This window comes from Lissotriton helveticus, chromosome 10 (assembly GCF_964261635.1).
Source record: "Lissotriton helveticus chromosome 10, aLisHel1.1, whole genome shotgun sequence".
In the NCBI taxonomy this organism is placed as follows: Eukaryota; Metazoa; Chordata; class Amphibia; order Caudata; family Salamandridae; genus Lissotriton; species Lissotriton helveticus.
The window spans coordinates 591,064,846-591,075,522 of NC_136071.1; the positions used below are offsets into that span (position 1 = coordinate 591,064,846).

Consider the following 10,677-nt stretch of genomic DNA (forward strand, 5'->3'; position numbering starts at 1 on the left):
TGCTGCTTTACGCTGTTCGTGTAACTTTATTATTTCTTTACCGATTTTCTTGTACATACTCTCCATAGCACCGACGGTCTTGTGCTTACCCTCGGCTATATTATCACTCCACCTTGTCAGGATTTTCATTTCGGCCGGATCTTTAGACGGGTAATCTTGTTCTCTTATTAGACAGTTAATCAGAAACTTTAATATCATGAGCTGGATTTCGGCTTTCCTTTGAGACATGGCCTCGCTAATGCTTTCTGGATCATCCCCTGTACGGATGAAACGATATATTCTGTCTAGGTCTTCTTTCATATTCGGTAGGGTGACTAGATACTCGGCCACCTTTCTTACGCGGAATGAATATAAAACCATATTATCCTCGCCTGGGACTGGATCATAGCCGCATTCATTAAGGGCTTTTCTTATTTCTGCTACAGTCTGATGTCTGGGCGTACGCTGTGACGCTTGTGTATGTAATTCGGCTGTCGTTAAACGCTTGTGTGGCGGCGGGGTCTGAGGAGGACCTCCTCCTGCGGCCCCTAAACTAGAATCGTCGACTGATCCTCTTCGTACTAGTGTGGCAGGAAATTGAAATGCGGGCTGAACTGGTATGGCGGGCTGGACCGGGGGGGCCGTAGCAGGTACTGCAAGGGGTACCCCGGTGTCTAGAGGAACGGGAAGTGCCTGATTTACAGGGACTGGCGGAGCGCGAACAGGATTTACATATTCTGGGACTGTGTCGTCCAAATAGGACGAAATAAAAATATCAGTTGCGGTCGGTTTGTGACATAGCTTGGTCGGAACTAATGGTGGCGGGAAATTACTGGATGCCTCCGGGGTCGCTTTTGGCAAACCCTCGGCAAGAAGAGGGTACATACCCTTAATAAGGGCATTCCTCCGTCTGTCTGACTGTTCAGTCTTAACTTGTTCACCTATCTCGATTAATTCTTTTTCTTGGGCTCGCTCTTGGGATTCTCTACTTAATTCTGACTTTCGGATTTCTTTTTCGGTTCTTTTATGAGCTTCTTTGCGCCATAACTCGATGGCATCTTTCTGTGACTGTCTGGCTTTCTTTTTCCATAATGCCTCTTCTACTCTCATGATGCACTCGGCATCCCATGTGCCTGACACAGGCCATCTATACTTTTCCTCTAACTGTTTGGTATACTCGACCCATAAATCTAGATACAATATGGCGCTTATGCCATGCTTCTGATACATAAAATGACCTGGACTGTCCCTGGGCGGGACGGGAACTGCTGCTTCCAGCAGACCCTTTCTAATTTTTAACTGGCGTAACTTGGAAAACAGGGGCATGACTGAACTGTAATCTAGACACAATACAATACACAATGAACACGATACTTATTCCCCATTTATACCACGACATTAAAATACATGAAGAACATTTAAAATAACAGTTCGAACAGAATACTACCTGGAATACGGAACACAGAATACATGAATTTTCTCGAGAACAGAACTGACTAGAACAGAAACTAGATGCACTGCTGAAACAGTACGAAACTTACCGGTCTCATCAAGAGACACGTCAGGACCCGCATCCACCGAAGTGGACACTTCGTTTGTGGGCTTGTGTACCACCAACCCACGGACCAGAGTCAATTAAATTGACCCTGTCTAGATACTACCCCAGTAACGGTACTCACCGGGCAGCAAGAACGGAAGGCCTCGGACTGGACTGGACTGCTACGACGACGGACGACGAACTTCGGACTTCAGTTACGGGTGGACCTCCGGATACCTCGGACCTTGGACTCTCGGCTTGGGCTCTGGTCGGGACTCGCCGCGTTCCTCCACCGTCTCGTCTGGATGCTGGACCGCCTCCTCCGTCTCCTCCGTGGGCCTGAGGGATACCTGAAGCAGAAATATCTGCCGGTGCGCAGAAGAGTTCCGTCACGACTGCAGAGGGTCAGGGGGTCGGCGTGGCTTCACCGACGCGTGGGGAAAGGGCAAGTCCCTATTCGGGCGCCATTATGTGGTAAATAAATAAATAATACCCTATTTTTTAATGCATAAATGAATAACAGATAGCTCAATAAATAAGAGTCAAGATTCGAGGTAGTAGGAGTTTTTGCAGGTTTAATACAGCATAAGGACAGGAACAGGGCGACCTGCACGGGAATAGGATGGCAGCTGCCGGGGACAGGATCTGGACAAGACTAGCATAGGAAGGAAGGATAACTTTTAATAACAGTACATGAGCATATATACATAACGCAAACACATAGCATTACATCGCAATAGGCGTAGCAGTGGGTGGAGCAGAAAGCGTGACGCGTAGCAGTCGCGAGAGATAAGGGTGAAAGTAGGTGTAACAGGGCGTATACATAGACATGTGATGCAAACGTAACAGAATATGTCATGAATGGGGCGGAACCCATGGAGGGGGCTACCTAAGGAGCCGGGACCTCTAACCTGATGGTGCGCGCAAACTGGCAATGACGTATCACTAGGAGAAGCTGGGGGCTATGAACTCTGTGCTAGGAGCAGAGACTGAAGTCTGGAGAGTCAGGGCGACATGTACCTAAGCAGTATCTAGTATCTGATGTTTAGGGAACATGTTGATATAAACTAGAAGTCAGGAGGGGAAAGGCTAACAGACTCTAAGACTGGAGCATGCATTATTCTACATGTAGTGCGTGATGAAGAATATTAAATGACCATTAAATGCAGTATTTCTCTTACATGGAGACGTAAAAGCTAGACAATGACGGAAACTATTGATGCGATTCAGTAGTTTAGGAATGCAGAGAAGGAGGACTGAACTGATAACTGGAATCATAACATACTCTTGGCAGACTCAGAGGCAGAGCCAGGCTGAACCGGGCACTGCGAGACAGGAAGTAAGTGAAGGGTCGAGGATACAGGCGGGGGCCATATCGCTCCTCAGCGAGGGCTTCAGGAGACAGGAGCTGAATCTGGTGTCCGGGCCCTTTTGAGGCCTAGAAACGGGGACTTTATAATGAAATAACATGCACACTGAGAAACGCGGCAACGTAGCTTTACATAGGTCTGATATTCGTAGTATTCACGAGAACTGGAAACTGGCATACTAGAGGTGGACACAACTATAATTGCGTCTTTAATCAAACATGGGGAATAACATATGCATATTAATCATGCACACATAACATATGATGGATGACACGTAGGGACACAGAACATGGCAAAATTTACTTTTCCACAACTCTCTCTTATGATTTGCAGCCAATTCTAGATTGAGGCAGGAGGAAAGGAGATGACTCGCCCAACAATGGCTATACTGAGAAGTCAGCCACTCTGGGTCTCCCAGGTGAGTGTTTCAGGCCTGTGAGCCACTCATATAAATCGCGCCTGATCGAGCCTGATCGAGCGCTGAGTGAGCGCGTTTGAATCTAAATATCAAACCCCTCTTTCTCAGGCGCAGGAAATGGTGGGCCCTTCATTGCTTCTGGTGTGGAAGTCTATGGGGCAAGGGTCCAGGACTTGCAGAGGAGAACAATTGCCAGAAAGTGCTTGCTGTTCTCATCTTTGCCTTTTTTCTGCTCACTGGCTGATAGGAGATTGGCTGCCCCCTTTCTTGCTAGAGTGAAAAAACAACAACTTGAGAGAAAACATGACGTTGTGAGGTTCACTTAGAGGGAGACTAGCCCTGCTTTTTTCTGAAAGACGCTTCAGAAATTGTTCAAAATGTCTCCTGGCCAGTCAGGCTCGTTGGTCTAGGGGTATGATTCTCGCTTCGGGTGCGAGAGGTCCCGGGTTCAAATCCCGGACGAGCCCATGCTGTGGACATTTTCAAGATGCTTGTAATATAGGAGCATTTCTTCTTTTCAATGCTATAAGACGCTGTGTATGTCGAGAAAGTTCCTTACCCTGCACGCTATTTTCCACTCGTGGCGTGATAAAGGAGTGCAGGACTTCTTTGCAACTGCTTTTCTGGGCCGGACCAGCATGGTAGGAACCTTACATGCATAGTGTTTTTCTAGTGTAATTTCAGGATATGGTTTCAAAATCGCCTCTTGGAATAAAAGTGGTCCTCATTCCTGTCTTCCAAAGAAATAGAGACCGGGTAAGGAGAGCCCAACTTTGAGCTTCAAGGACATTGGCCCTTAGTCTGTGCATTCCAGCCCAATACATGCCAACAAGATTCCTGAGTTAGTGTCTGTTTCTGTAGTGTAGTGGTTATCACGTTCGCCTTACACGCGAAAGGTCCCTGGTTCGAGACCGGGCAGAAACAGTGGTTTGCTGCTTTTAACAGTGTTTGCCTTTACTGGCTGACTTTATAGGAAAGCTGAGATAATAGAGGCTGTCTATCCCTCACCAACCTGACGTAGTGTGCTCCAGGGATCTCAGTGACAGCTCGAAAAGAGAAGTGACGATAGCTTGCGCCATTCGCTTGCTCGCCCTTTGCTCTGAAGGGTGGGCCTACTTCATGAAAGCAAGGAATGAGAGCAGAAATGCTTTTCTTGTCCTCACCACGAGCAGACACTTAGAGAAAACAAACTGTCTGAAGGACAGAGGCTTTTTAATTTCTTGTTTGATGACGGCCATGGAAAAGACAGCAATCATATTGCAGAAGAGAGCAACATGTGCAGTTGTTTGCTTTGGGTGAAGCATTCACCGACTAGCTGCCACTAACCACTGGAGCCGTGTCAGAGGTGACTCTTGGGTGGCTCGTTGGTGTAGGGATATGATCCTCGCTTAGGGTGCCAGAGGTCCCGGGTTCAAATCCCGGACGAGCCCTTTTTTAGAGCTAAACATACAAATCGTACTAAAAGTGAACTATGCATGACTATTTCTAGTAATACTCGGTGCATTGTTGCGCAACATATTTCTAACCTCAGAAGAAAAATGGATCACCATGCTTTTTCTGCCTACCTGCTTAGTCTCAGTGTGTCCCAGGTGATGCTTTCCCAAGCTGTACTCGCTTTGCATTTAGACATCAGATATTTGTCTGTCGATGCCTGCACAAGTAAATTTTGAATACGTCTAATTGCAAGCATGTTGGATGATATCTCTGAGGTTTTCACACTTGTTCTGCACATTCTGAGCCGCTGCTGATACAGCAGAATAGAAGTAGGGTGAAGCCTTGAGAGGAACTTTGCTTTAACAGTAGCAAGCAGCAAGGACGTTTCTGTAGTGTAGTGGTCATCACGTTCGCCTAACACGCGAAAGGTCCCTGGTTCGAGACCGGGCAGAAACACTGAGCGTTGGCTGCTTTTATGTGCACACTCTAAAACCTTATTATCTGAATGCAAGTTTAAGAAGAGGTGGTCTTTGAACACAGTGAGCCGTGGGAAACTTTCTTTACCTTTGCAAGACGAAACAAAGTTATCTGCATCCATCATCTGGGGGTCGTTCTTGTGCCTATTTTTATTTTGTTTAAGCTATGTTGTATTGTTGGGGCCTTTACAACTGTGACATTGCTGTGAAGGTTGTAAGTGGAAACATTGGCAGGTGCGGATAGAAGAGTCAGACCTAAGCCCCCCTCGTGAGCCGTCAGGATGGCCGAGTGGTCTAAGGCGCCAGACTCAAGAGAGCTTGATCTTCAGTGTAGCTGAGCCTTCTGGTCTCCTCATGGAGGCATGGGTTCAAATCCCACTTCTGACAGGTCCCTTTTACACCCGTATATCTTCCTGTTTTTTGCAGAGCGTTCCTGGCAAACACCACAATCTTTGCAGGAACCTGTAGCATGTGAAGAGAAATCCACCAACAATCAGGCTGGGCCCTCAATCACAATTCCATGGATTTCTGGAAATGACACCTCAGGCACACCTTCCATTAAATTTGCACTCCATCACAGTAACTGCCATGCTGGGTTTATAACTAAGCAGTTGATCCCATCATTTGTTGTGAGTCTCTCCTGCCACCTTTTGGGCAGAGAAGGCACTGTCCCTGCAAAAACACAGGCAGACATGTTCAACAGGGCTTCCTGGTTATGTGGGAGGAGCAGAATGCCATTGGTCCCCCCTTGCAAATTCTAATTTACATAAGGAAGACAGAGAGGTAGCTGGGAGTAGGCACTGCGCACGGGCATTGCACTCTCTCTTATGATTTGCAGCCAATTCTAGATTGAGGCAGGAGGAAAGGAGATGACTCGCCCAACAATGGCTATACTGAGAAGTCAGCCACTCTGGGTCTCCCAGGTGAGTGTTTCAGGCCTGTGAGCCACTCATATAAATCTCGCCTGATCGAGCCTGATCGAGCGCTGAGTGAGCGCGTTTGAATCTAAATATCAAACCCCTCTTTCTCAGGCGCAGGAAATGGTGGGCCCTTCATTGCTTCTGGTGTGGAAGTCTATGGGGCAAGGGTCCAGGACTTGCAGAGGAGAACAATTGCCAGAAAGTGCTTGCTGTTCTCATCTTTGCCTTTTTTCTGCTCACTGGCTGATAGGAGATTGGCTGCCCCCTTTCTTGCTAGAGTGAAAAAACAACAACTTGAGAGAAAACATGACGTTGTGAGGCTCACTTAGAGGGAGACTAGCCCTGCTTTTTTCTGAAAGACGCTTCAGAAATTGTTCAAAATGTCTCCTGGCCAGTCAGGCTCGTTGGTCTAGGGGTATGATTCTCACTTCGGGTGCGAGAGGTCCCGGGTTCAAATCCCGGACGAGCCCATGCTGTGGACATTTTCAAGATGCTTGTAATATAGGAGCATTTCTTCTTTTCAATGCTATAAGACGCTGTGTATGTCGAGAAAGTTCCTTACCCTGCACGCTATTTTCCACTCGTGGCGTGATAAAGGAGTGCAGGACTTCTTTGCAACTGCTTTTCTGGGCCGGACCAGCATGGTAGGAACCTTACATGCATAGTGTTTTTCTAGTGTCATTTCAGGATATGGTTTCAAAATCGCCTCTTGGAATAAAAGTGGTCCTCATTCCTGTCTTCCAAAGAAATAGAGACCGGGTAAGGAGAGCCCAACTTTGAGCTTCAAGGACATTGGCCCTTAGTCTGTGCATTCCAGCCCAATACATGCCAACAAGATTCCTGAGTTAGTGTCTGTTTCTGTAGTGTAGTGGTTATCACGTTCGCCTTACACGCGAAAGGTCCCTGGTTCGAGACCGGGCAGAAACAGTGGTTTGCTGCTTTTAACAGTGTTTGCCTTTACTGGCTGACTTTATAGGAAAGCTGAGATAATAGAGGCTGTCTATCCCTCACCAACCTGACGTAGTGTGCTCCAGGGATCTCAGTGACAGCTCGAAAAGAGAAGTGACGATAGCTTGCGCCATTCGCTTGCTCGCCCTTTGCTCTGAAGGGTGGGCCTACTTCATGAAAGCAAGGAATGAGAGCAGAAATGCTTTTCTTGTCCTCACCACGAGCAGACACTTAGAGAAAACAAACTGTCTGAAGGACAGAGGCTTTTTAATTTCTTGTTTGATGACGGCCATGGAAAAGACAGCAATCATATTGCAGAAGAGAGCAACATGTGCAGTTGTTTGCTTTGGGTGAAGCATTCACCGACTAGCTGCCACTTACCACTGGAGCCGTGTCAGAGGTGACTCTTGGGTGGCTCGTTGGTGTAGGGCAGGGGTGCCCAAACCTGTCCTGGCGGGCCGTATCCATGCCAGATTTTTGGGATATCCCCATCTGGTGATCACGGTTCGATCCCCGGCGCCGGCGGCAGATCAGAGTGCCCAGGACGGGGTCCATGTGACCCGGGCAGTCCTATCCCCTGGGTGTACGTGGTTGTCCGACATGTCGGTCGTATTTGCTTTTACGTACCGGATCGGAATCGGCCCCCATAAAATCGTACGTAAAGTATATAGCAAATCAACCTGAAATCTGCTGGGTCAGAAAGGGCTCGATTCCGATCCGTGTCGGAAGGTTAGGAGTCCGTACGAATTTGTCGGGACGGCATGGCAGAGTGCCCGGGACGGGCTCCATGCGTCCCGGGCATTCGTCCCCCGGGCGTCCGGGGCTACATCCAGGCTGACGGTATGGCAGAGTGCCCGGGTCGGGCTCCATGGTTTTCACGGTGGTCCTCCCCTGGTTGTCAGGGGGCTCCTGGCCGACGGCATGGAAAAGTACCCAGGACGGGCTCCATGCGTCCCGGGCATTTGTCCCCCGGGCGTCCGGGGCTCCATCCAGGCCGACGGCATGGAAGAGTGCCCGGGTCGGGCTCCATGGTTTCCAGGGTGGTCCTCCCCAGGGTGTCGGGGCGCTCCATGCCGAAGGCATGGAAAAGTGCCCAGGACGGGCTCCATGCGTCCCGGGCATTTGTCCCCCGGGCGTCCGGGGCTCCATCCAGGCCGACGGCATGGCAGAGTGCCCGGGTCGGGCTCCATGGCTTTCACGGTGGTCCTCCCCTGGGTGTCTGGGGGCTCCAGGCCGAAGGCATGGAAAAGTGCCCAGGACGGGCTCCATGCATCCCGGGCACGGGCACGGGGACGGGGACAGGGTCGGGAGAGTCCAGGCGGCTTCACTTCCGTGTCCAGCCATCTGATCGCCCAGATTCCCTCGGCCATCTGGTCGCCCGGATCCCCTCGGGCATCTGGTCGCCCGCAACGCTTTCCTATGGGGCGACCAGATGGCCGAACTTCCCTGGAAGTCCCGATGAGGTGCCATTCGCCGCCCGGATCCCAGCGAGGGCTCCAGGAGGTTGGGTACATTCGCGCCTTGGGTCCCCTCTGTCACCTCGCGTGCACAGATTACAAGAAAAGGGGGTAATTTTCCTCCGGATTACTAGGGAGAAGGGTACGCCCGGACACCCCTCCGAGGCTGGTGGTTCTCTGCCATGGGGACCAGATGGGCTATGCCTGGGCAACACCTCCCTAGGCCACCCGGGGCTTCCTTCCTCCAGGCCAACTGCATGTCAAATTGCCCAGGACGGGCTCCATGGCTCCTGGGCAGTCGTCCCCCGGGCGTCCGGGGCTCCATCTAGGCTGACGGCATTGAAAAGTGCCCAGGACGGGCTCCATGCGTCCCGGGCATTCGTCCCCTGGGCGTCCGGGGCTCCATCTAGGCTGACGGTATGGCAGAGTGCCCGGGTCGGGCTCCATGGTTTTCACGGTGGTCCTCCCCTGGGTGTCTGGGGGCTCCAGGCCGAAGGCATGGAAAAGTGCCCAGGACGGGCTCCATGCGTCCCGGGCATTCGTCCCCCGGGCGTCCGGGGCACCCATCTCCATGAGGCCAACGGCATTGGCAAAGTACCCAGGACGGGCTCCATGGGTCCCGGGCAGACCTCCCCCCGGGCGTCCGGGGCTCCCACCTCCAGGCCGACGGAATGTCAAAGTACCCAGGACGGGCTCCATGGGTCCCGGGCAGCTTCCCCCGGGGCGTCCGGGGCACCCACCTCCAGGCCGACGGCATGTCAAAGTACCCAGGACGGGCTCCACGGGTCCCGGGCATTCCTCCCCCAGGTCGTCCGGGCCCTAGAGCTCCGGTGGTCCAACCTGCGCCTGAGGCCCAGCCGGGGTCCAAGAGCCCTGCCTTGCGTGGGCAGGCAGTCAGGAACCCTACCGCGAAGGCTTGGGATGGATGGGGAGCTGGGAGTCCTTTCGATCCCGGCCCTCTGGTCGCCCGCGATGCTTTCCAATGGGGCGACCAGATGGCCGGGCTTCCCTGGAAGTCCCGATGAGGTGCCATTCGGCTCCTGGATCCCAGCTAGGGCTCCATGAGGTCGGGTTCTTTTACGCCTTGGGTCCCCTCTGTCACCTCGCGTGCACGGATTGCAAGAAAGGGGGGTAATTTCCCTCCGGATTACTAGGGGCAGGGTACGCCCGGACACCTCTCCAGGGCTGGTGGTTCTCTGCCCGGGGGACCAGATGAGATATGCCTGGGCAACACCTCTCCCGGGCGTCTGGGGGCTCCATTCTCCGGGCCAATGGCATGGCTCAATGCCCAGGACGGGCTCCACGTGTCCCGGACAGACCTCCCCTGGGCGTCCGGGGCACCCATCTCCATGAGGCCAACGGGATGGCAAAGTACCCGGGAAGGGCTCCACGGGTCCCGGGCAGCCTTCCCCCGGGCGTCCGGGGCTCCCACCTTTAGGCCGACGGCATGTCACACTGCCCAGGACGGGCTCCATGGGCCCCGGACAGACCTCCCCCGGGCGTCCGGGGCACCCATCTCCAGGAGGCCAACGGGATGGCAAAGTACCCGGGAAGGGCTCCACGGGTCCCGGGCAGCCTTCCCCCGCTCGTCCGGGGCTCCCACCTCCAGGCCGACGGCATGTCACAGTGCCCAGGACGGGCCCCATGGGCCCCGGACAGCCCTCCCCCCGGGCGTTCGGGGCACATATCTCCAGGAGGCCAACGGCGTTGCAAAGTACCCGGAAAGGACTCCACGGGTACCGGGCAGTCCTCCCCCCGGGCGTCCGGGGCACCCATCTCCATGAGGCCAACGGCATTGGCAAAGTACCCGGGAGGGGCTCCACGGGTCCCGGGCAGGCCTCCCCCGGGCGTCCAGGGCACCCACCTCAAGGCCGACGGCATGTAAAAGTGCCCAGGACGGGCTCCATGGGTCCCGGGCAGCCCACCCCCGGGCATCCGGGGCACCCATCTCCAGGAGGCCAACGGCGTTGCAAAGTACCCGGGAAGGGTTCCACGGGTACCGGGCAGTCCTCCCCCGGGCGTCCGGGGGCTCCCTTCTCCAGGCCGACGGCATGGTTCAATGCCCAGGACGGGACGTCAAGTGGCCAGGACGGGCTCCATGCGTCCCGGGCATTCGTCCCGGGACGGGGACGGGGTGG

General features: G+C 53.1%; 6 non-coding genes across 6 annotated transcripts; all 6 read left to right on the top strand.

Moving 5' to 3' along the window:
* The first annotated feature begins 3,699 nt into the window (after window positions 1-3,699).
* On the top strand, window positions 3,700-3,771 carry TRNAP-CGG (transfer RNA proline (anticodon CGG)). Its single transcript has one exon. It is a non-coding gene; the product is annotated as a tRNA-Pro (tRNA).
* A 384-nt stretch (window positions 3,772-4,155) lies between these two features.
* On the top strand, window positions 4,156-4,228 carry TRNAV-UAC (transfer RNA valine (anticodon UAC)). The gene has a single exon. It is a non-coding gene; the product is annotated as a tRNA-Val (tRNA).
* An 893-nt stretch (window positions 4,229-5,121) lies between these two features.
* On the top strand, window positions 5,122-5,194 carry TRNAV-AAC (transfer RNA valine (anticodon AAC)). The gene has a single exon. It is a non-coding gene; the product is annotated as a tRNA-Val (tRNA).
* Window positions 5,195-5,489: 295 nt separating this feature from the next.
* Window positions 5,490-5,601, top strand: TRNAL-CAA (transfer RNA leucine (anticodon CAA)). The gene is made up of 2 exons: window positions 5,490-5,527; window positions 5,556-5,601. It is a non-coding gene; the product is annotated as a tRNA-Leu (tRNA).
* Window positions 5,602-6,532: 931 nt separating this feature from the next.
* Window positions 6,533-6,604, top strand: TRNAP-CGG (transfer RNA proline (anticodon CGG)). The gene has a single exon. It is a non-coding gene; the product is annotated as a tRNA-Pro (tRNA).
* A 384-nt stretch (window positions 6,605-6,988) lies between these two features.
* TRNAV-UAC (transfer RNA valine (anticodon UAC)) lies at window positions 6,989-7,061 on the top strand. Its single transcript has one exon. It is a non-coding gene; the product is annotated as a tRNA-Val (tRNA).
* Window positions 7,062-10,677: the final 3,616 nt, after the last annotated feature.